This window comes from Lepisma saccharinum, chromosome 14 (genome assembly GCF_977018435.1).
Source record: "Lepisma saccharinum chromosome 14, izLepSacc3.1, whole genome shotgun sequence".
NCBI classification, from domain to species: domain Eukaryota; kingdom Metazoa; phylum Arthropoda; class Insecta; order Zygentoma; family Lepismatidae; genus Lepisma; species Lepisma saccharinum.
Genome location: NC_139242.1, coordinates 46716443 through 46741027, shown reverse-complemented (window position 1 = coordinate 46741027; position 24585 = coordinate 46716443). Strand labels below are relative to the sequence as shown.

Genomic DNA, 24585 nt, shown 5'->3' with positions numbered 1-24585 from the left:
TGAGATAGATAGATATAAACGTTTTCCCTCAACAAACGTTTGCTTTGCTATCGTATAAAGTGAACGTACATGTTAAAATTCATCTTGCATAAATAATCAAATTAGAACAAATTCACATAAAGCGATTAAGTATGCAGAAAAGAAATATATTTGTGATAAATACATAGTTAATAAGTAAATTCCAATAACCAGAACTTTTGTCACGCCGAATCTTGTTTACGGATGTTTTCAAACGTTTTGTTTTACAATTTAATTTTTTCACTGACATCCAAAACGAAAATACGTATTATAACTTAGTGACTTTCAAGGGGTCAAAGTACTGTAATGTTAGTATGCTGCCGATCATAATTATGAGGCTTCTTCGAAAACGCCTTCGATAACGGTATTTGCTATTCGTAACGGATATGTGTATCACTTTTTCGAAACAGACTTTTGTGGAGGAAAAGAACTGTAACGTTACAAAAGTAACGAGCACAATTATACGAGAGACCTATGTTATTCTCTCCGGAACACGGCATCGGACACGGTATTGCACATCGGAACGTCTGTATCATACCAGCTATAAATAACGTTGTTGCTTTGAGAAAAGGAGTGTAACGTTTTTACAACCGTGACCTCAATTAAGTTACTGGTTAATTGTAACGTTACTATCACTTTCCACACACACTAAAGTTACTAGTCAATACGTGACGAACCTCTTTCTTACCCTGTAACGTTACTGGGTGCCGGCAATGGATGTAACGTTAAAGTGTCACGTGAAGACCTACTCCTTTAGAGATCAGTTATGGTTCGGTACCGTTATGCACACCTGTAACGTAATGTTCATATACCTGAGGTAACGTTTCTGTTCACGAAAAAAGTTATTCTGTTTCTGGTTGTAACGTAACGGAAACCGTAATTGAAAATACCGTTCCATTTCGTTACGTTACGACTCCCTGGTTTCAAGCATATAAACACAATTTTTCATGTAATGTTTCAGAAGAACGCATGCTCCCTTCATCACACATTTATTTATACTTATTTGTTTAACATCAAATCCTCTCTTCTCTCATTTTCTTGTACCGTTCCTTATCAATCCCCTTTATTTTTTCCACTATTTTTATTATTTATACCACTTATGAAAGGTGATAACTTGGAATCTTTTGCCATGAAAGGTATGTAAACTTCGCTTTGTTCTAGTTATGATGAAAAAGAATGTGGTGACAGACTACTGTAAAGAATTTTCAGTCCTAAAAGTTTTTTATCAAAAGACAAATGACCTGATAAAAGTGACAATAGACTAGGTCGTGTCATTGTCATCAGTATTATTGTGTATTGAGTATTATTACTCTGAATGGCAAAGTGCTCATACCCAAGACACTTAAAAATGTTATGTTCTATATGGAGCAACCAATGAACAGCTTACCATATATACACGTGTATAATGAGAACCCTGGTTTTTGGTGAGAAAAAGCAACAAACAGTTATATCTCGTATATAATGCGCAGTACAATTCAGGTTCATGAAATGGTTTTCTTAGTTGTAGGACATAAAGCTGTTGCTATGCCAATCAAAAATGAATGCCATTTTACCTACCCAATGGGTCACCTATAGCTATGTGGACCAAGAGGAGAATATAGTTTTGCGTATACAATGAGTTACTAACCGATGCCACCTCCTACCTCTCCCTCCACTGTGTTTAGCTAGGGTGACCAGACGTCCTCTTTTATCCGGACATGTCCTCCTTTTTGGGTGTCTGTCCGGCATCCGGGCAGTTTTTTTAGAAATCAGTAAATGTCCTCCTTTTTTAGAAATAGTATAGCATCGACCATAGCAAATGTTCTCCATAGAGAATGCTTCCACATATAATGATATTCATATCACTTGGGGCGCGTTAAATATGAGAGCAATGCTCACCTAGCATCTGAGAGCTGAACATGATCACTTTCCCGACTGAGTCATTAGTAGGGGTGTGCGGGATCCAGAAAAGTCGGTTAAAAAAATTCCCGTCCCGATCCCGAGTTCAGGAAATGATTTCCAGACATTTCGAGATCCCGAGTAGCTCGGAACTTCCAAATGGTAGTTTTAAAAAGTGGTTAATTCTTGATGTTTTCTGCATTGTAAGTGTCTTGACACTTCTCTGAAATTGTTAGCTTTTATTTCAGAAATCAAAAGAAAGGGAAATGACGTCAAATTTGAAATTTCCACAGCGTCGGGAATTTTTTATCATTACCCGTTCCTGAAAATTTCTCTGGAAATTGCGGATTTTACCCATCCCGAACGTCGGGATTTAAAAAAATTCCCCGTCCCGACCAAAAAATATTCTGTCCCGCACACCCCTAGTCATTAGTATGTATTATTGTAACTCGTTGCTTCGCAATCTGAGACTTGTGAAACACATGTAATTTGAGCAGTTCCTTTTTGATTGGCTGATATGGTTTATTATAATTCAATTTTCTGCCACTTTTGCTAATCACGAAGATGAGGATGAGCGATGATATGATGATTTTGATGAAGGGACACTCACAAAGAACACCCATGCTCAGGCTGGAATTCGAACCCGAGACCTATGTCGTCGAGGCGTGGTGTGCTAAGCACTCTGCCACAGACGGTGGCCAGTTCATTTTTTAGTCATACATACGCGATACAGAAACGCATAGTGAGAATTTTTTAGTCATATTTACTTTTATGAAATAACGAAGCGAAAGTGTAAATTCATCAATGATCTTGCAAATAAAATATTCAGCTTTTAGAGGATGGAAGAAACGAATATGAGGTAAAGTGTAAGGTGGCTGTCACTTTCCCCTCCTGTTCAAAGAGTGCAAAAATGTTCGTGGCATTAAAAATCATATTTCCTGACACAATCTAAACTACCTAAAATTTAAGTTCTGTTTTGGAAATAAGTTAAAGCGAAGCTTACTTGTCACATTTGCATTCACTTATGGTGATATTGCATTCTAATATCCAAGAATTGTAAAAAGAGTAAAATTCTGTGCTTCAAACTATAGATATTCTTAATTATGATTGTCCTGTGCTAAATAATACGATTATTTATTGATTAAATTACGAGTAGGGACGTGAAGTTTTAGTTTTAACGATAACACCGAATACTTGAAGAAAACACAATAAAAATGGATTTGGGTAAATTAAGGAGGAAAGTTTTCGGTATTTCGGAATCGCGAAATAACTCTAATTATGCCATTTTTCAGAATAACACCGAATTTTGCACTTTAACACAAAAAACGTCGCGAAATATGCAATATAAACTAGGAATAACACTTCTTTTGTTCAAAAAGTACTACCTGAAGTGCTATTTGATCTGTCGTTTCTAGCGTAGTTGGTGAAAGCTCGATTAAATCGAAATTGTCACGCTTCATTATTGCAGTTTGGCGCAGATATGACTGACAGTAGGCTATTTAACCTCTTCCTGAAATAGAATTTGCTTGAGGCGGGGGGGATCTTCCCAGAAGGGAAATTGATTAGGAACGGGAACATTTTCAGGGAGAAGCACCTTTTGTGTTTCGGGGGAGGGGGAGAGGTTGTGTATGCGAGTGTGCGTACACAAAACACCTAATTTGAGGTCCCAGAGAAATTTTCCTGGCATTGTTGGAGAAAGTTATATGTATGACTATTTTCAAAGATTTGGGTGATATCATTCAATAAACATTTCATATTTACTGGCTGATGAGACGAAATAGTTTTCCAAAAGGAAAAAAATTGGTAATTCCTAACAAAGGTAAGCCTTAAATATTTTTTTTGTCAGTAAAACTAAAATTTGCCTCAATTTTCCAGAACTAAAGCAATGTGAAAATCTTAATCATAGAAGGAACAGTAAATATGCATGTAAAAATAACCGATTTTAAATTAATAACACCGAATTTTGCCCTAAACCGCGAAAAATAATACCGAATTGCAGTAAAAATAACATCGAAATTCAGTTGAAAATAAAACGAAAACTTGACGCCCATAATTATGAGTAATGGCAAATGAGTTGCCATTTTTTGAGGTGTCCTCTTTTTTATGACTTTGTCCTCCTTTTTACATGTATGTGTCTGGTCACCCTATGTTTAGCATCCCAAAGCTTTCACTTCTGTAACCACCTTGTTCATTCTGTAGTAGAAGATGGAAAGATCAAGATTAAGTTATGGCTTTGCAGCGATAAGGAAGTTATTTTCTAGGGCTGAGATGATACCACTTTGAACGGTACCAATACAGATGCCCTTACCGATTCCCGCCGATACCAATACTTGAGAATTGCAATAGCTAATTTTTTTTTCAAAATATTGGTGTGTAAATATTCTTCTCCAATTATATCCATGAATTTACCAAGACATTTTCTTTAGAACACTCAAGGAATCCATCAGAATATTAAAATAGATATTATGTAATCACAAAATACAACACATTTCTGGGCGAAATTGGTGAAAAATAAAAAGAAAGTTTGAATTTTGCATAATTTCCAGGATAATTAGACTTGGCGAAAGTGTTGCGCAGCATTTTTGTGGAGCCCATGAAAGACTGAAATGCCGGAAAATTATCGGTAGATGAATTCCAACCCATACTTTCCGATAATGATACATCGGCATCGGATCAGCACCCTATTATTTTCTATTATTTCCCCACCAGATAGATACCACTGAAACACATCCCGTGTGACAGGAGTAGCATGCTCAAATTTTGCCAGAACAGCACAGCAACTCTTTGCATATTATACATGAGTAAATACAGTAATCGTGAGTTCTTTATTCTGGTCTTAAACTGTAACTACTTCCCATGCTGAATTTCTCCTAACAGTAAAAGGTTTAAAAGTATTATTACAAAAAAGTAAAAAATCTCTACCTGACTACGGTTTCCTTGTCTGCCATGGCCTTCTCTAGAACTCCTTCCTGACTCTGAACTCCCTCCATCCTTAGAAACACGTGCAACGTTTGTTATAGTAGTCATGGCTTTCTTCTAACTGGTTAGAAGTTGCAACAGTATTCATAATCCATTGTCAACCAATTCGGGGAATGTATCCTGGACATCTCTGGCCAGAAAGTAATTAAAATTTTAAATAAAAAGATAAAATTTTCCATTATCCAAATCTAGTAATAGCATCAAACTAGTTTTAATCTAATCTCAGAAATATTTGAATTTGAATTGAAAAATTTGGGTGCGTCAGCACTTAGGCTATCTTGCACCCGTCAAATGATACGGGGTCCAGCCCCTTACCAAAACTAAAATATAACTGATAACACAACAGTAATGTCAAACGACTAAAATATTCTGACTGCCATTAAAAGCTGAGGTTGCAAAGGTGCACTCAGTACACACACCTAAGGACAAAACACACACAGCCCTACGAAGATTATACTGGCCAGAGCCTCGTTAACCTGCAAAATGCAGTCCAGGGTGTACTATGTGGAAGTGAGGTTGATAATTGGGTGTACTACACTCCTAATCTCATAAATATGTCCAATCTTATTACAATCTGTATAATAACTGGAATTTGCTGTTGTCTTTCAGATTGCCCACTACCTGAATCAATGAGATATGAGACAACACACCAATTTTAAACAATCTTCTTCTGTCATGTGCACCAAACTCAATGGTGGAAGTTGCTGCAAATAGTTGTGTCAATCAAATTATCTTTGGCTGTTTATTTGTAAGCACGTGATCATTTGATTGATTGAGTTGGTGTTTTTTTAAAGTCCACTTTATGCACGGTAAGGCTAAAGGCAATAGGGACTGGACCTACAGTTTAAAGTGCGATCCGAATCACTATGTGCTTCCACCTGGTATCGAACATGGGACCCCCTTGATTACAAGGTGACGACGCTACCCATTGAGCCATCGGAGAGGCCACCTGATCATTTGACAAAAGCCCAAAAACCATCATTATGGTTGGTAGGCAGTGCCGGCGCATTTAAGTTTGCCACTCTGAGCTATTGAGTCACATGCCTCCCCCCATCGCCATTAACCAACAACAGTTAATTTAAAATCAATATATTCCTAAGTAAAACACCAAACTGTAAAATAAACAAAGAGACCTGTTATGTTATTGCAATACTATCATAAGACACTAAATTACATTTTATATCATTAAACGTATCTTAAATGTAACAAGTATTAGGAAAGAAACGATTTGACTACTTGACCTCATATTTTTACTGCTGTAGGCCTATGACATATAATTGGGATATTTTTAAAAAAACTGACATGTAATATTATTCATTTTGGTGTAATGATATCTTTCTTAAAATAGAAACAATTTTGATTGTTAACACTGTCCTTAAAATAATAAAACTACAAAAACGTAGGTTCTAATTTGTACTTAGACTCCTGTACTAAAATATAGTGATTTGGCACTAGCGAATTCCTTGATTACATCAACATAATCTAATGTCTCAGCCAGCTGATGCTCTATCGATATCCTCGCTAAACCACTCAAGCATGTTTCACACATGGTTGACTGAAGACAGTTATTTTTTAATTAACATTAGTTTAAAAAATCTTTGTTTGCCACTTGACATGGCTACCGGCAAAGTTAATAAAATTCAAAGTGCAACACTCACATTAGGTCCAAATGAAGACCCAGTATCAGTTTTAAGGTCTCCCTTGGTGTACTTTTGTTTTTTATTTAGCTGAAAGCACTTTAAGTTCATCTTTTAAGTAAGTAGGGTTAATATCTTTAAAACCTTCATGTGTTAACATACAGGCAACTTTTGTACACTTTTCACACAAAAGATCCGATGGCATGTCTTTAACCTTACTAATACCATAAAAGAAATAGAAAAATTCACTATGATGTTTAAGATGCTCACATTTCTCTCTTAGAGCTAAAATAATCATGTCTAGGACCAAATAATAAAAATCAACTTTGTACCGTGTTTGTGGGTCTTCAACAGTTCTGTCCTCTGTTTCATACTGAAACTGTTTCTTCTTTCGATTTCAGACCTATACAATATTGCATATCTTTTGATCGTCTATATCTAAATTTGATGCCAATTCTTTATCTACTCTAATCAATTCTTTACTACTTGTGTCCTGGAGAATGCTTTTCCTTTCATATACCGCTATATGTGTATTTGTTTGTGAGCAGCCTTTCGCTTACTATTATCTTGGATATAGACTGCTTCTGCCATCTTCACATACGTGGCATGCAAAGAGGTTTCTTGCTACAGACCTGTTACCACATGATTAAAATGACATCCCTAAATTCCTTTGTGATTAGGTTGGTCAGCTTTAGGATTAAAAGCATTAAAATAGCATCCCTAAATGCATTGGTGCCCATACCCGCCAGGCCAATGGCACATCCCCCCAAATCATATCATTCGTGCCCTCAAACCATATCTTAATCCCCACAAACGAAGTATTTAACTATGACAGCGTGTCTATCAAAAGTAACTTTTTCCTTAGCTTTACTGAACACTATCTTTGATCTGCCCCTCCTCCCTACACAGGGGTGCCCATCACTCAAGACCGCCCCTAAAATCGTTCATCATAATCCCCCCAAAATCGATTGGATGAATACGTAATAATTTATGTCTATTTGAAAGAAATGCCATGTTAAACTTTCCATACTTTTTAATTGTTCGAATTTCCAAAAAAACTTAAAGCTAGCACATGGATTGGTTAACTGTAGTAAATTAAATTATGTAAATATGCATATAAATAATGTTTGAGAGTGGGTTTATAAAACTTAAACCAAATAACATGCTCCAGCTGTATGTTGTTTCATGAGACATTACAGAACTCTAGCTAGAAATTCTTAAGCTCAGGGCGATAATATAATACGGTTCCTCTTTCAAAGAACTCACCCTCCCCCCTTTTTTTAGAAGTAAATATAATTATTTTACTATCCCATAACAATAATTACGTAATTTTACCTTTAGTACAAATTTAACTTGTAAAAGTGAAATTTTCGTGTGACAAGAAGTTAGAAACGCGTATTCGATATATTTCTTATTCCAAATGATGCACCTGCTTTGAATTAAGCAGTATACCAACACTAAGCATTATATTTTAAGAAGAATATCGAGAATATTGCTTATGTCTTGTAATGCCACTATAGTATGAAACTTCACATTCACCTTAGTAAAGTGCCAAACACACATCATCGGAACACACTATTGTGAGCGAAGCGAGCAAGAAAATTTTTACATCCATTTCTTTGCAGACTTTTAAGAATATTAATTTATTGGGGTGTCAATACTTCAAGATATTTAGTCTTTTCCAGCTTCTCTTTTGGCACGTTCAGGGTCGAAAACATGTGGATACCATATCGCTAAATAATGTTCGACCTCTCTCCACTACAGAAATCCCTTGACAATCTAAGATTTAACACTATCAAGAGCTTCCTATCTCCTCTTTAAATTGAATACTCAATCCTACCACCAAAATTTCCATGGCAATTTTAGACTTACTGTTGATATTGAAGAGTGGATATTGCCTCCACCAAAAAATTAATTCTCAGTCTCCACACCAGAATTTCCGTAACAGTTTAAGACAATAGTAATACACAAGAATTGGATACCCCCTTCAATTTAATTGTTAATCCCCCTCTAACTACAATACCCGCCATAATCTAAGACCTAGAGTTGGATACTGTCCCCCCCCCCCAGAACCCATGTGACAATAAAGGCCTAATATGGGTAATTATCTGATAAGGCCCAAACACCGCTCACTTGTTTATTTCGTTAATTTTAGCATTGATACTTACCTATTCTGCATTGCGGAAGATTCTTTAAGGTGAAGTTATGCCTTTTTCCATAAAATAGTGTCAACTTTTCATATTACGAGTCATTATTTGTCTTCCTTGTTCTGCTGTTGGGTGATATCGGATATTTACCCTTTTCACATAACTTCATGAACTATAGACATTTTTTTCAAATCAGATTTGATAAAAATAGTGATAACTTGATGGTGTATACATTTTTATAGCAAAACTGTAACTGCATAATGTGAAAAAGAAAAAAGAGTATCATAATTGACCCCAAAAAATGAAATTATAAGATATAAGAATTTTCACACAGATTTTTCTAGTGTTTGAAAATGGGTTAAGTTGAAGTGAAGGAGGGGAATTATGAGCCTGATATACAGCTATATACTGACATGTTCAAATTTTGGTACACAAAATAGAAATTTCAAAATAACATGAAATTGAGAATCATGTCTGGGGCATTCCACCATTATGTGTGTGACATTTCATACATAAAATGTAAAGGTCTACATATGAGATTGGATTAAAATATTCACAGAATTATGAAGTACTTAGAGTTGTCTGCTAACAAAGGAAAAAGAAAAACTTGAGCATGATGACACAGCCTGAATGCATGAAAAGCATTAACGAAAATGTGTTATGTGTGTGATGCTTTAAAAATGTAGTAAAGTTTGACTTCATTTGTCTGTGAAGCACATAGGCTACACATGCTAATAATTTTTGTTGGTGAACTGTGAAAATTATATGCATTTGCATTCACAAACATTTAAACCTTAATTACATTAAAACAATATTAATTTTCAGATTAATTCATTTTGTGGTAAGAATTTACAATACCGGAAGGATCTCCAATTTCTTTCCTAGTACTTATACTCACTAAATATCGAGTCCTGATGACGTATCAGCAGATAAGATTTGGGGATGACGTGTACAAGTTGTAAAACAACGTTCTTAATTACCACGATCATTCTCCAAACACAAACATGGGAACCATGTTTGATGATATGAACAAGTGATGTTCCCCATTTGTTACGCTGTCTACAGCATTGCCACACTGTTGCTTTGTTACTTGCAGAGCAAAGAATGGCAGAACAGAGAAATGAAAAGATTGTTCTACAGTTCTTTAGGTGGAGTGTTGAAGAGGATGGACGTGGCCTAATTAACAAATTGATGGATTTTGGACTACTTTCATTAGAGGTAAGTTTGGCAATGGTGCTCGAGCGTTCATTTGAGGAAAATGGCATCTTGCGTGAGGGAGAAAGCATTGCTTGCCTCTCTAGTGTTACATAAACTAACATTTTGTTAATGTATGTGCTTGCAATTGGCCTGCAAACCATTCTCTGCTATCTCCCAGAAACCATTTTCGGTAAGGTTAGGCAAGCATAGTGAAAATTTAGTTCGTAAAACAATGCACATATAGCTCCAAAAAACATAACCGAAAACCACTGAATTCGGTTTATTTTCCAAGTTCCAGATGTGAGCCCCACAATTTAACTTCAGATTCGTGGTTACGAGACCAAAATTAGTTAGTATAATGAATATGAAAAAAAATTTGAAGATCCTTCCGGTATTGTAAACTTGCTCCCATTTTGTTATTTACATGGACTACGACCACGTCTTGTGGAATGCCCCGTTTACATTTAGATAGAATTTCAGACTATGACATGTAGATTCATCAATTTTCATGTTATGAAAATTGGGCTACATTTTGGGTGAACTTAAAATACAAAAAATTAGGAAATCACATATTTCTAAATTACATTAGGTAAACTTAAAAAAACACCACTGAACATTTCCAAATACATCCGCTGGCTTCTCGAAATGATATGAAACTTGCCTCTAAGAATCAGGTTCATCCAATGTTCTGACATGATATGCTGGTAATCTATGATTATGTGGTATATCAGGCATAAGAAGCCTAGCAATTACATCATCACAGGGCACAAAACAAATGCCATTAGCCCTTGGCTTAAACAGCTTGCAATGATCACCAATGGATTTGCAAGTCATGGCTATGACCTCCCCTTCAAATTCTTTAACTTGAGTATTACAGCGCATATGCACAAACAGAAGAAACGAACGAAATTCAAGGCAAGGTTTGGGCAGACCTGGAAAGGAATTATTAGCTCACAATACTTAAATGATATCGGAATTGTAGTAGGGGATATGAATGTTACTGTAGGAAAAGAAGATGAGTACGGTGATATTATGGGAAATATGGCATGCCCGAAATAAGTAATTAGAAATAAATATGGTAAATCTAGGAAGAAGGAAACATCAAATCAGTTCAACCGGTTTCCAACAAAGAAAACTCGCATTGCTACTCGCATCGTTGATATTGCATTGTCCTCGTATTAACTAATTTACTTAAGTTATGAAATTTATGTACCAATTTTACATCGCTATTACTTTAACGAACTGATTTATTATTATTTTATTACCACTTTGATGTGGTCCCAACACCTCTCACTGGTTTATTTCGTCATTTTGAACATTCGTACTTACCTATTCTGCATTGCGAAAGATTCTTCAAGGTGTTATTTGGCTTTTTTTCACGAAAATAAATTCAATTTTTCACATTACGAGTAATTATTGTTCTTCCTTTTTTCGCTTGCGAAACACACAATATGGCAAGACAGCTTGACTAGTGTGGTAGATCATCAGTGAGTATGCAGTGTTTCCAACCTTCTCAACCGAAAAATCCCCACGCGTAGCCCCACAAACCATGCACACCAAGGTTTGGTTTGGTTCGGTTAGGCAAACATAGTTAAAATTGTCATCTTATTGCAAAACAACGGCATGGTTGGAAACACTGACAGGGGGTTAGGTCATCAAACGTACGCAATATCTGGTTCACGTAGTGGAAGGAAATGAAAGCAACGGCAATTGTGCGTCGGAAAGATATTTCTGTAGAAAAGTTCATGAATTCCCGGTGAAATACATTCCACAATGAAAGAAAATACCTCCACGAACTTATAAATGCTACAGAAACTCATTTCCGTAAGTAGTTTCTTCTGTAAAAATGAAGAAATCCGTTGGGACAATATCGAAGGGTAAAACTTAGATAGCGTCCGAACCCCCCTCACTTGATTATTTCGTCATTCTTCAAGGTGCTATTTTGCTTTTTTCAGGAAAAAAAAGTTCAATTTTTTACATAAAGAGTAATTATTAAACCATTGACGTTAGCCCCCAAAACGATTGACGTTAGCAGTACTACTTCGATCTCGTGAAAACACCTATAACTCATTTATTTCGTCCTTTTTAACATTCCTACTTACCTATTCGGCATTGCGGAACATTCTTTAGGGTGGAATTATGCTTTTCTCACGAAAATAATAACGGATAGCCCCGGAAACCATTCACTCATAGCCCCGGAAACCATTCACGGATAGCCCCACAAACCATTCACGGATAGTCCCAAAAAACATTCACGCATAGCCCCAAAAACCATTCACGGTAAGGTTTGGTTAGGTTCCGTTAGGTTAGGCAAACATAGTTAAAAATTCATTTTTCTAGAAAAAAAAAAACATGAATTCGCGCTAAAAGAGATTACACGATGAAAGAAAATACGGTATAATTTAACAATACAGGGAATTTCTCCAATTTGTTTGAATTTTCGGTTACTTACTAATTTGGGTCTCCTAATCACGAATCTGCACTTAAAATTTGGCGCTCACGTAAAAATTTGGCGCTTATTTGGGGCAGGTGAATCCGGCCACTTTCTAACATGCCCTTAACAGGGAGTCTATAGATATAGGCGGGAAGCCGGAGCGGAGCGGAGCGGAGCGGAGGCGGGGCCGCGATAGCGGTTGGGGGCGGTAGGTCGATTACCCCAGGGGCGGAGCCCGGAACCGGCGGGAAATTCGGAAATCGAGGGTGTGGAAATAAGAACTTAATTTCGATTATTTTGCTATTTCCACGTGTGAGCGCCAAATTTTGACTGCAGATTCGTGATTAGGGGGCCAAAATTAGTGAGTATGCCGAATTTCAAACAAAATGGAGAAATTCCCTGTATTGTAAAATCGCTCCGAAAATACATTGACGAACTTCGATAATGCTACAGAAACCCATTTCGGTAATCATGTACAATTGGGTTGTATTAATACGCATGCGCGAGATCCATGCATTTCGCGCGGCAGAAGATCTACAACGTTGTCAGTTCTCTTTGCAGCGTCTTACGCTGGCATGAGGGGTGTGTAGGTGGCAGTACGTATATTAATGAGCAATTGCACATTCCAATATCTACCGGTATCGTGGGTATTTCTTCTTGCAGACTTTTGCGAGGTGGAAAATCTCCAACGTTGCCAGTTCTCTTCTTTCTGGCATCTTCGCTGTCATTAGGGGTGTGAGGGTAAGATTTTTTTGGGGTCGGAACGGGAATTTTTGAAATCCCGATATTCCATGCATTCGGGATGTGAAAAATTCGCCATTTCCGGACCAAGTCGGGAATTTTTCCGGAAAGGATGTGGTAGACATTTCCCGAACTTCTATAAATCTCGAATTGTACACGTCATTTTTACCTAAAGTCATTGTTTTTGCATTTCTGGAATAAAAACTAACAATTTCCACAAACTTCATTTTAAAACGACGGCATTTCTCGACTGCTTAGGATAACGAAAAGTCGGGAAATCATTTCCCGAATTCGGGATCGGAACAGGAAATTTTTTCCCCGATATCCGAGTCACAACTTTTCGGGATCCCGTACACAGCATTTACATTTGAGGAATGTGCGGGATTCCGAAAAGTCGGGACTGGAATCGCGAATAAAATATCTCTACAATTTCACTATTCGAATTATGTTAATTCTTTCCAGATATCTCATGGGAGGCAAATTGCCCCCCCCCCCCCTTGCGGTCACCCATGCAGAATGTGGACTTTAATCAATCAACCATGCATGCTAACGGCAAGGCGACACGATGGACGGTTATTAAGAAAATGGCCCAGTTCGAGCGACACGTGCAGTTTGGTGTGTCACTTCAGTTCGGAAGGTCTGGTTTCCAAGCGACACGTTTCTCTTTTTTCATGTCTGAAGTCTCTTTGTTGGTTACGAATTTACATTCCACATAGTTCGGAACATGTATAAACATTCGCAATAGTTATCTTTAGGAAACTTGCGAATGATTTTTGCTATTCCAATATGTGGTAATTTTTTAATTTATAATTTTATACATACAGTTAATAATAATAATATCACTAAAAACATCACAACAGAAATGCGTGTATAATAAACGTAAATATGTTTTGTAAGCATGTTTATCTGGGAAACGTAATCTTCTTGGACCTCTAAATTCCTTCTTTTTTTAAAAAAAAAATAAAAAAAAAACAAAAAAAAACAGTTCTTGCGATGTCTGTTGTTGCATCCGAAAGCTCCGCAGAGAGGCATAGCTTCTTATTTATTGTTTACTCGCAGTATCATTGAAATGTGGAGATATTAAGCCGCGTCCACATAGGCGTAACAGAATACCTTTCCATTCGGGAAAATGCAAACACATTTTACATTTCACATTCAAGTGCAAGGAAAATTCCGTGTATTACTTAGAGGAACTAATGGTCCACCTGTAACATGTTGTCATGTAATCACAAAATAAATATAATAAACATCTCCTTACATGAACAATAGCTCCAAATCCGAGTATGCGAAAGTTGTTATATCTCTTTTTAGTATTTAAAATAAATACATATTTGTTCAAAAATTCTATTTATGCAAGCAAATTTTCTCCTCGCAGAAACATTAAGCAACGTGAAACTGAAAATTGGAAGACAATATATTTTACGATTCCAGGTGACATTTGTTTAATGTTTGTATAGTAATGTAATGCTGTTAAATGCAGATGTAGGCTATAAGTTCAAAATCGGAAGACAAAAAATGTTAGGATTCCAGGAAAAAAAAAAATCTTTATATAATAATTAGGGGTGTGCGGGACCAAATTTTCTGTGTCGGGACGGGAAATGTTTGAAACTTCCCGAATATCTGAAAATCTCGAAATTTACACATCATTTTCACCTTAGTTGATTGTTTTCTCATTTCTCGTACACAAAGAACGACTATTTAAAATGACCATTTCTTATTTCTCGACTGTCGGGATCCAGAAAAGTCTGGATCGGGACGGGAATTTTTTTTTCGCGATCCCAGTCCCGACTTTTCGGAATCCCGCACATCCCTCAAATGATGTAAATGCTGTGTGGGATCCCGAAAGTTCTGACCCGGATATCGGGGAAAAAAAATCTCCCGTCCCGATCCCAAATTCGGGAATTGATTTCCCGACTTTTCGTTAACCTAATCAGTCGAGAAATACCGAATGGTCGTTTTAAAATGAAGTGTGAAAATTATCGGAAATTTTTAGTTTTTATTCCAGAAATGCAAAAACTATGACTTAAGGTTAAAATGACGTGTACAGTGGGATCCATGAGTATTACCTTGCAAATTGTCCATCATCATGTTCGTGCACTTTATTTGACCCAACAACAGCTTCAAGAATTAAAAGAAAACTCAAAACAAGCTGTTGACAACTTCTTCACCAGCATACATAAAAATTAATCCCTTAAAAACACATAGGTTTTAAAAAATGAAATTTGCACGGTAATACTCATGGATCCCACTGTACAATTCGAGATTTATAGAAGTTCTGGAAATTTCGACAACTTCTTTTTCGGAAAATTTCCGGACTTGGTCCGGAAATGACGATTTTTCCCATCCCGAATGCAGGGAATGTTGGCATTTTAAAAATTCCCGTTCCGACCCCAAAAAAATCTTTCCCTCACACCCCTAATGACAGCGAAGATGCTAAAAAGGAGAGAACTGGCAACGTTGGAGATCTTCCACCTCGCAAAACGTGAATTTCCGAGCAAAAATCTGCAACAACAAATACCCATGATACCGGTAGATATTGTAATGTGGAATTGCTCATTAATATGCGTGCTGCCACCTACACACCCCTAATGCCAGCGAAGACGCTACAAAGAGAACTGGCAACGTTGTAGATCTTCCGCCGCACAAAATGCATGGATCTCGCGCATGCGTATTAATACAACCCAATTATACATGATTACCCCGATTTCCGTAAGTAGTTTCTTCTGTAAAATTGAAGAAATCCGTTTTCATTAGATCGAAGTGTTACCGACGTTAGCCCCACAAATCATCCACGGGTAGCCCCCAAAACCATTGACGTTAGACCCAAAAGTTCACGATAGCCCCACGAACCATCAAGGGGACGAGGTATGCCTACGAGGTTAGGTCTGTTAGGTTAGGTTCCATTAGCACTCATTTCGTTCAATTTAGCATATACGGACAACATCGGTTTTTCTCGATGAAAGAAAATACCAACAAGAACTTCTAAATGCTACAGAAACTCAAACTGAACATTGTAAACTGGTTGCAAATATATATATTATGTTGTTATAAAAAATAACAGGAAGTGTAGGTCAATCAAGTCAACAAATATGAATATTACTAATAATCTATGGAGTACATACCTTTAAAACTAAATCAGGATATCACACTTGTTAAATCATCGCGCCATCTTGCTTCGATGCTTGTGCAGCTGAGGGTCTCCCTTATCGCACCAGCTGATAAAAACGTTGCGTTCTGAAGTCACAATGGAAAGCTTTCATTGTTACGCTAAATGCCTAACTTGTTACGTTTTGTTCCCTTAGCATAGAAAAATACATTTTCTGTGTATTTATTCTAATGAAATCAAACCTAACAGATATAACCTAACAACGAAGTTTTTTGTCATCTGACGTCAGAGCACGAAGTTGGTACAACGTTGTGCAATAAAGGAGACCCTGTCGCTGATGACTTCAGCAGTTCCATTCGTTATTTCATCGATGGATTCATCGCAGTCCACCTCTTCCACCAGACGTAGGAGCTGATGAGGAGGCGATGGGTTTTAAAAATTCTGGGTACATAGACGTGCGCACGGGGGGGGGGGGGGGGGGAATGCCCCTAATCATGGAATGGACGTCCGAAAATTTTTGCCATGAAGGGGCAAACAATGTATTTTTTCCAGGGGTCAAACGAGGCATATTATATTACCCCCATAATAGTTTTGTCCTAAAAAAAAAACCTCGAGCTTGAAGTTATCACGTTCCTCCATCCCCATTACAATAATTAATGTGAATTTCCGTGACTGAAATGAAATTACGTGTGTAAAATATGTACTTTTAGGTTGATATTCAGTGGGGACGTGGCCCCCTTTGCCTCCTTCCGTACATCCATGCCCCTAATACTTTTACATAGAAATTTAGAGGGATCTTATCCGTGTTATTAAACGATACTTTACTCTTAAACAAAAAAAGTATTTTCAAGCGAATGAGAAATAAAAACAAGTACGGGGGGAGTGCATTATTTCTTATGTAATTGGACTATCACACTTCGTTCCCTAGCAAATTTCTTGTTATTGATACTCGCACATAGCTACTTTATTCTTTATTCGTCAGTCAGTGGTTTGCCCAAGGGGGGCTGGTGGGGGTCATTACTTCCCCTTTGGGCCAGTATTCCTAAATAATAATAAAAAAAGAACGTCAAAGGCAGAAAAAGATGGCACAGTGAGGGCTGACTACTAAAGAAAGGTATGCGTAACACCTCCTTCCTTTCGAGAATCCTGGGCACGCCACTGTCGCCAGCTACGATGTTGCCTCTATGTTGCTACTAGTGTTGCCCACGAGACGAGACGAGACGAGACTTTGGTCTGTCCCGTCCCGTCTCGTGAAAATGCTGTCTCGTCTCGTGTCTCGTCTCGAAAATATTCGTTTGTCCCGTCTCGTGTCCCGTCTCGAAGGGTTCTGTCTCGTCTCGTCTCGTCCCGTCTCGTTTTGTCTCGTCTCGTCTCGAAAAAGTGATCCGGGATATCATGCCAACAAAAGTCAAAAGTAGCAGAAACACAAATTATTTTTGCGGAGAGTGGGATAAAGCTCCAAATATTTTACCCATTGCGTGGTGAGAATAAATGAGGTTCGTTAATCATGAGGACATTAATATTAAAAATGCAGTTTGTTGGTTACTTATTGCTAGGTATCTTATGAAATCTACCTTGTGGTTTTTCTGGCTTCCATACAAGAGTGATCTTTTCATTACTGCTATACCTTTTGGAAGTTTTGAAATGTTTTCCACTAGACCTTCTTTCTTTCTGAATGTTGAACTTCCGTGCACTATGAAAATGTACATTTCTTCTTTAAATTCTAAGCTTGGCGCTCGGGAGCAACAAAAAAAGTTTTTAAATGTGTAGTACGAACACAAAAGACTATTCAAATTTCAATACTTAGTATATTACAAATAGAAAGCATTTATTGTTCTTAATATTGTTAAACATCTTCTATGACATAAGTTTCAAAAAGTGTTTCTTTTTGATATTGTGCTGTTTCTTATGCTCAGCTTATGACGCACATACTTCTTTGTTTTCTCTTTAGCCTCTAAGTCAGGTACCACCACCGCTTGATCTAATTTATCCTTCGGCAGGCACGCATCTAGAAATATATGTCGGGGGAGGGTGTCTGAGCCAAGTGTTTCAGAAAAAATGATAATAATAACATTAACGACAACAATTAAGCAAATGTTTAAATTAATAAATTAATATAATTCATAGGTCTGTTCACTTGAATATGTAAATTAATCAATTCTATTATTGGTATTACATGAAATGTTACAAAGATGGTAGAAGAATAGTAATATAACAGCACGAATATTAGCTAATATCTACCTTACGTGTAGTTACGATCGCCAAAATTTGCATAAAAACAGCTGTCCTGGCAAGAAGATTAATGTCAAAAAAGGTGATGAATTGAATATTTGCTGAATAACAAAAAAAGATGTTACATCCAGTTGACGAAAAATAAAGTTCCTGATTAATATTTTATGCTCATTATTATAAGTAGTAGCGTACATAAATCTTCATTGATACTGTCATTCAAAGCAGCATGATCCCAATAGAATCCTTGTTTTCTAGTAAGTTCGGCAGGAATAAGTAACCCTCGATTACGCTAAACAAATATATTTTTTGTTTAGCTAGAGCAAGGCCCCAGGAGGATGCAAGAAGCCGTTCCTGCAAAAGTGTATGCTCTACGAAGCGAAGAAACGTGACAAAACCACCACGTATGGAAGGTAAACCTGCATTTATTTTATATCGCACATTTACAGAGCCGTGCCTCTTGAAGTTATAAAAATCCCAACTTCAATGATTCTTTTAGACATGCTATAGTTGAAAAAAATATGTTTAGATGCACCCAAAGTGCATCATTATCAGATTATGCATATAACGTGTTATTGGAATCAACATATTTGTGTAAATTGGGTGCTTCCCCGATGGCGTAGTAATAACGTCGAGATCTTGTAATGGAGGGTCCTCGCGTCGATACTCAATGGAGGCACAAAGTGGACCGGATCGCACTTTAAACTGTAGGTCGGTTCGCGATTTAGCCTGTTTGTGAATCAAGTGGACTTAAAAAAAAAAACAAGAAAAACAACAATATCAACCTTAAGAATATTAGAATCCACTAATTCACCCGCAGGTAAGTCAAATTTCACATATCCCTCTTCATCCTCGTTCATAGACTTCCTGCAATACTCTTGTGTTGCATCCCACCAGGTGCGAGAAATATGAAGAGTTATTCTTTCCCTGTACTGCGTTATTTCTTTTCATAACAGTAAGGCTAAATTCTCGTTTTATCTGAACTTTTAAAAAAATTGCAAAATACGTCTCTATCTTTAAACAACCACCCTTTCTTATGTATGTGTAAAATAAACCCACTCTGTCTCAGAAAACCTCTTCCTACGATCAAATGGAGGAAACAACTCTCAAGTCTCAACAATTTATAAATTTTTGCTTAAATTTCCTATCATTTATACAAACAGTAGCACATATCACGTCCTTTGGTGCAACACTGTCAACAGCTAATGTTACTTTCCTCGTCCTAATAAATTTACTTAAAACCAGTGACGGCACCAGGGAAATATGACTGGTGTGAGGGGAGAAGGCTGGCAACAAAATATTGTAAGGGGGCAGTCACATTAAAACGCCAGAAAACACTACACACATATATATACTTATATAATAATACTTATAATAATAATAATAATAATAATAATTATTATTATTATTATTATATTCATGTATGGTGTTTTGTGTTTGTCTTTTATTTAGAGTGGACGTTTACTGCCTAAATTTACATCTTGATTACGAGTTTATCTCCACATGATTCGTTTTAATAAAGACATTAATTATTTTTTATTGGTAAGTTGCGTTGTCTCTAGTGGCCTATTTCAGTAGTGAAAGACATTCATAATTTTATAATTCATCGTCTTTCTTGAGATGAAATTACTGATATAAATATTTAAGTTATAAGATAATAATATAAATGACGAAAAAATGCTTCGAAGAGTTTAATTTTCTTGCAAAATAAACGTGACATTGGAAGAAATGAATCTTCTTAAGTATTAGAAGCAATGTGAGGCACTTAGTGAAGTGCAATTCTCCTGTAGGAGAATTCTGCTATATGTGCTTTGGAGAACACATTGCCCACCTTTGGTACGTCCAGGACTTGACATTTCTTCTCAATGGCAAGAACAGCCAAATGAGGCAGTTTGCATCCAGCATCCTATTTCGAGCAAGCCTTTTCAAAGATTTTAAGGACAACCATCTTCGTAACGCTGAAGAGTTTTGGGCAAAATTTGTGTTTCACCTTTCAGGGAAATGATATCACAGGATAAAAAATCAGACAAAGGTTACAGTTATCTCATAATTCAAGAAATATTCTGACCCTGGCATTACTTACTCTTACTCTACCACTCCAACGTATGTCTGTGCTGCACAATTACAGGCACCTATGGAGTTCGTGGGAAGAAGTTCTTCGATTTTGATATGTACGAGAAAGAGCGAACCTGCATCTAATGGTTGAAGAGTGGCAAATCCTAATAAGCGTTCTTTTACATGCCTGCGATATGTTTTGAATCGAATTTTAAGTGTAATTTGCATTTTAAAGTTCACGTTCAATACATTTCCAAATAATATCCCCTCATTAGCTTCAAGAGTATCGAAGAAATTCCCTTTGTTAAGGTTTCCTCAGACTCATCATCTCGAAATTCAAGTCCCTGAATAGTAAGAAACCGCGATGAATCCACAACAACTGACATGTAGTGTCGGTTTTTCTCCGATCACCTTTGGTCCTGGGTTCGATACCCAGTGGAGGCACTTTAAACTATAAGTTCAGTCCCGATTAGCCTTACTGGACTTAAAACACCAAATCAACCAACCAACCAATTCTTGAATCAACTTTGAATATCTTTTAATAATAGCGTTGTCACTAACGAACACGATTAGAATAAATTGTCCGTACTAGAGATGATGTCTTGTGGTCTTGAAAATATTCGTGATGTTTTAAAACCATCCACATTCAACACTTTTTCCCAGTTCTTAAAACTGGTTACAACTTAGGTTAATCTCGGCTATTACAGGACATAAATGAATGAGAAATCACCTATGCCCTGGTCGGCGCTCGAATCTTGGACGAAAGTCACACACACATAGCTATATATATACTAAACAAATTAATATTTGTTAATCAAGTTGGTATTATAAGCAGGAAAGTGATATCATGCAGAATACACCACTTTGAAAAGGTGAAAATCGTCATACTCTTATAAATGAAGTCTCTTACTATTCGATATTTAATTAACCCTCTGGCGTCGTCACTGCTTCCAACTCTCTAATAACTTCGCTGCTGATAGCCTCGCCTTCGAAATGGAAGCTTGTGTGTCGGCGAATAATACAAAGAACTTGTGTTCACTATCCCTCTTTCATTCAAAGTCTGCCGTTTTCCTTTTCAGCTTTTCCAGCAAAACTTCCTGTCAGCAAGCAAACCAAATTACAGAATTTTTATTGCCCCTCCTTTGCATCAACTTTCATTCCTACTTTAGGCCTGGATTTATGGCACGTACCCGCTACTGCAGGTCAACCTCGCCCCTATGTTTGGTGTTTGCCCCCTGAAGCAACTGTGTCCATTGTTCAAATCGAAACCTTTGTCAGTGGGGAACGGCGAAAAATAGTCTCAATACACCCTGGTCGTAAACAAGCTCCCGCCACCCTGACATTGCTGTCAGCTTCCCTCTGAAGTTCGATAAAACTACTTTGTGAAATGTGTTTAGTAACGAGTGAAAATGTAGACAGTAGATACTACATGTATTTTGCTCATAAACTTGAAGGCTAAATTTACAGAATAAAAAGAACAGCTACAACATTCCTTCATCTGATTTACAGAAAGGCTAATCGGGACTGGACCCACAGTTTAAAGTGGAATTCAAATCACTATGTGCCTTCACCGGGTATCGAACCCGGGACCCCTTGATTACAAGGCGACGACGCTACCACTATACCATCGGGGAGTCCCCTCATAGAACAAAGTTTCCTTCTACGACGATTATACAGAACTTAGTGCACTTTTTTCATTTGAAATATATTCTATATCAGCCTCAGTATTTCGTTATTACAATCCAAGGAATAGTATTCTCCTTAAATAAGAAAAAATTAAATTAAAAAAGCATTGGAAATAATCTTCAAACGGACGTAAAAAATCGAATCCAACCACCTGTAGAATGCCTGAGGGAAACAACAAGAATTTTCTCAACAAAGACATATCCGATATTTCTATAACATTCTTATAATTTCGCAACCCGTGCAAATAATCATGTGGTAAAATCTTGTCGTGGTTCCCTGTAAACACTAAAATCACCAAATTACTTCTTTCCATATTTCCAGTATTTTCTCCTCCTCTTTAGCTCTCAGCTGTTCGGAGTGGGATAATGCAAGATTATTTGTCCCTAATTATCTCCTTCTCTTAGTCTTGCTAATATCTTGGACTCCTTAATAACTTTCCCAACAACTCCTTATCAATTTGTACTGCCATGTTTCCTACAAATTTTTTCCTACTTCCTAATAACAATCACTTCTGTACACCCTGTGATGTAAAAATTAAATAATATTAATAAACCATATCTGTCGGTCCGTTTATCTTTCCAACCTATAGAGCTGAGACTATTTTTACAAGATAAACCTCGGACGCAGACATTCCACGATCTTTTGGCCCCTCCTTCCACCTTCTCTACCTGCCCTTTTACTTGATGTTATTCAGAATTGTATTAGTATCTGGAGTACTATCGTAACATAAAGTTATTAACCTGGAATACATTGAAAAACAAAAATGGGGAGTAATGCTGTGTTTCGAAAGAGTATAGAAAATAAGTTTAGGTATTCATTCATTACTCTCTCTAGAATAGTCTTACTTTGACTTAATACACGCTTATCAACGTTTCTAATTGAAATACTTTATTCCAAGCAAACAAGTATTTGCAACTGATTAAAAATTTTGCTTTTATTTTTTCGAGACGAGACGAGACTTTTCAAAAGCCGTCCCGTCCCGTCTCGTGTCTCGTCTCGAAAACGAGACGAGAAAGGCATTCCGTCTCGTCCCGTCTCGAATTTCAAAAGGCTTGTCCCGTCTCGTGTCTCGTCTCGAAAACGAGACGAGACACGAGACGAGACGGGACATGTCCCGTCCCGTGAGCAACACTAGTTGCTACAGAATAATTTGTTCGTATTTTGGAAATGCTAAAGTATGTGTAGTTGTTTCGAATCTTCAGCAAGAAATCATGTGTACTTGTAAATTAGTCTCTAAACCACAGAAACTAATTTAAATAGTCACATAATTTAAATTGTTAGTTAACTTAGAGGGGGAGCCAGGGGGCACTTGCGCTCTGAGATATCAGGAAAGTCTTTATATGTATAATTCAAATTTTGAAATTGTAGCGCGATAACATCGACGTGGGGTGTTGTGAAAGACATCAGATTATGTGACTATGTAAATTATGCTAGTGCTCTGGACAAGGCCGTCTGCAGGATTTTTTCTCAGGGGGGAAGGGGCAGCATTGCTTAAAGTGGGGCGATACTTTTCCAGTAAATAATTTCTCATGTAACATCCCCAGCACTAGGATAATTTGCATAAATACTTAATCTGCTGTCTTTGACGGCACCCCTGGTCCATGTTTTCGCGCCACAATTTCAAAATTTGAACTATATGAAGTCTTTCCAGATATCTCGAGGGGAGGCAAGTGCCCTCCTGGCCCCCTCTGCGGGCGCCCTTGGCTGTGGATGCTTTATTCTCTTAACTGGGGGAAAGGATCACTCCACGTTTCTAACTTCCGCCACTTTAAGCACTGCCCCCCCCCCCCCCCCTTAAGAGAAAATCCTGCGGGAAGCCTTGTCACACACAAAATTAAGTATCTGAAGCCGAAAGCAAAGGACTGCTTTATGTTTAGAGATATTGGTCCATTTTAAGTCAATTGTTATACAGGGCATTTCACTCGCTCTCGACCACTGATTTTCTCTTCTAAAACTCAAACTATTGGTCATAACATAATGAAATTTGCAACGGACATACCCTGTAGTTAGGAAGACTTTATAGCCATCGCAGATTGACCTGCTTTCGGCAATGAATAACGTGATACTATATCTTAAAGGCACTCTACAAACCTGCTGATACACTGTAAGAAACCAGATTCACAAACATTGTTGAAATATGGCCATGGGTATAGAAATTCCTTCAGTCAAAAGAGTAAAGTGTCTCACCAACTAGATGATACGAAACAAAATTGAGTCCAGTCCAGTTCAAATCAAAAGGGTAAGAATTCAAAGTACACTTTGCCGCTTCCTTAACTCACTCGTCAGCGGCATCAATTTTAGTTTCAGTCAGGAAACTGTAAATGTTGTGAATGCAGTGGACAGGGTAACCTAATGAAGAAGATCTCAGGCTTATTTCTGCTCAGTTAATTTGTGTCCGAGACTGAGCTACGTGCTAAAGTCTTTTTTTCTTTCTTTTATTTTAAATTACTAGTAAGCTTGCAAGCAGGTATTGATTGG

The 24585-nt window shown here is 37.2% G+C and overlaps 1 long non-coding RNA gene across 1 annotated transcript in view; it reads right to left on the bottom strand.

The window, feature by feature from the left end:
* The window catches only part of LOC145998850 (uncharacterized), an 86582-nt gene extending 75265 nt beyond the window's left edge, over positions 1 to 11317 (bottom strand). Inside the window, exons 1-2 of the long non-coding RNA XR_014443348.1 lie at positions 11186 to 11317; positions 4819 to 5005 (exon numbers count right to left, since the gene is read on the bottom strand). This is a non-coding gene — a long non-coding RNA (uncharacterized LOC145998850). The remainder of the gene's footprint in view (positions 1 to 4818; positions 5006 to 11185) is intronic.
* Between the last annotated feature and the right edge of the window lie 13268 nt (positions 11318 to 24585).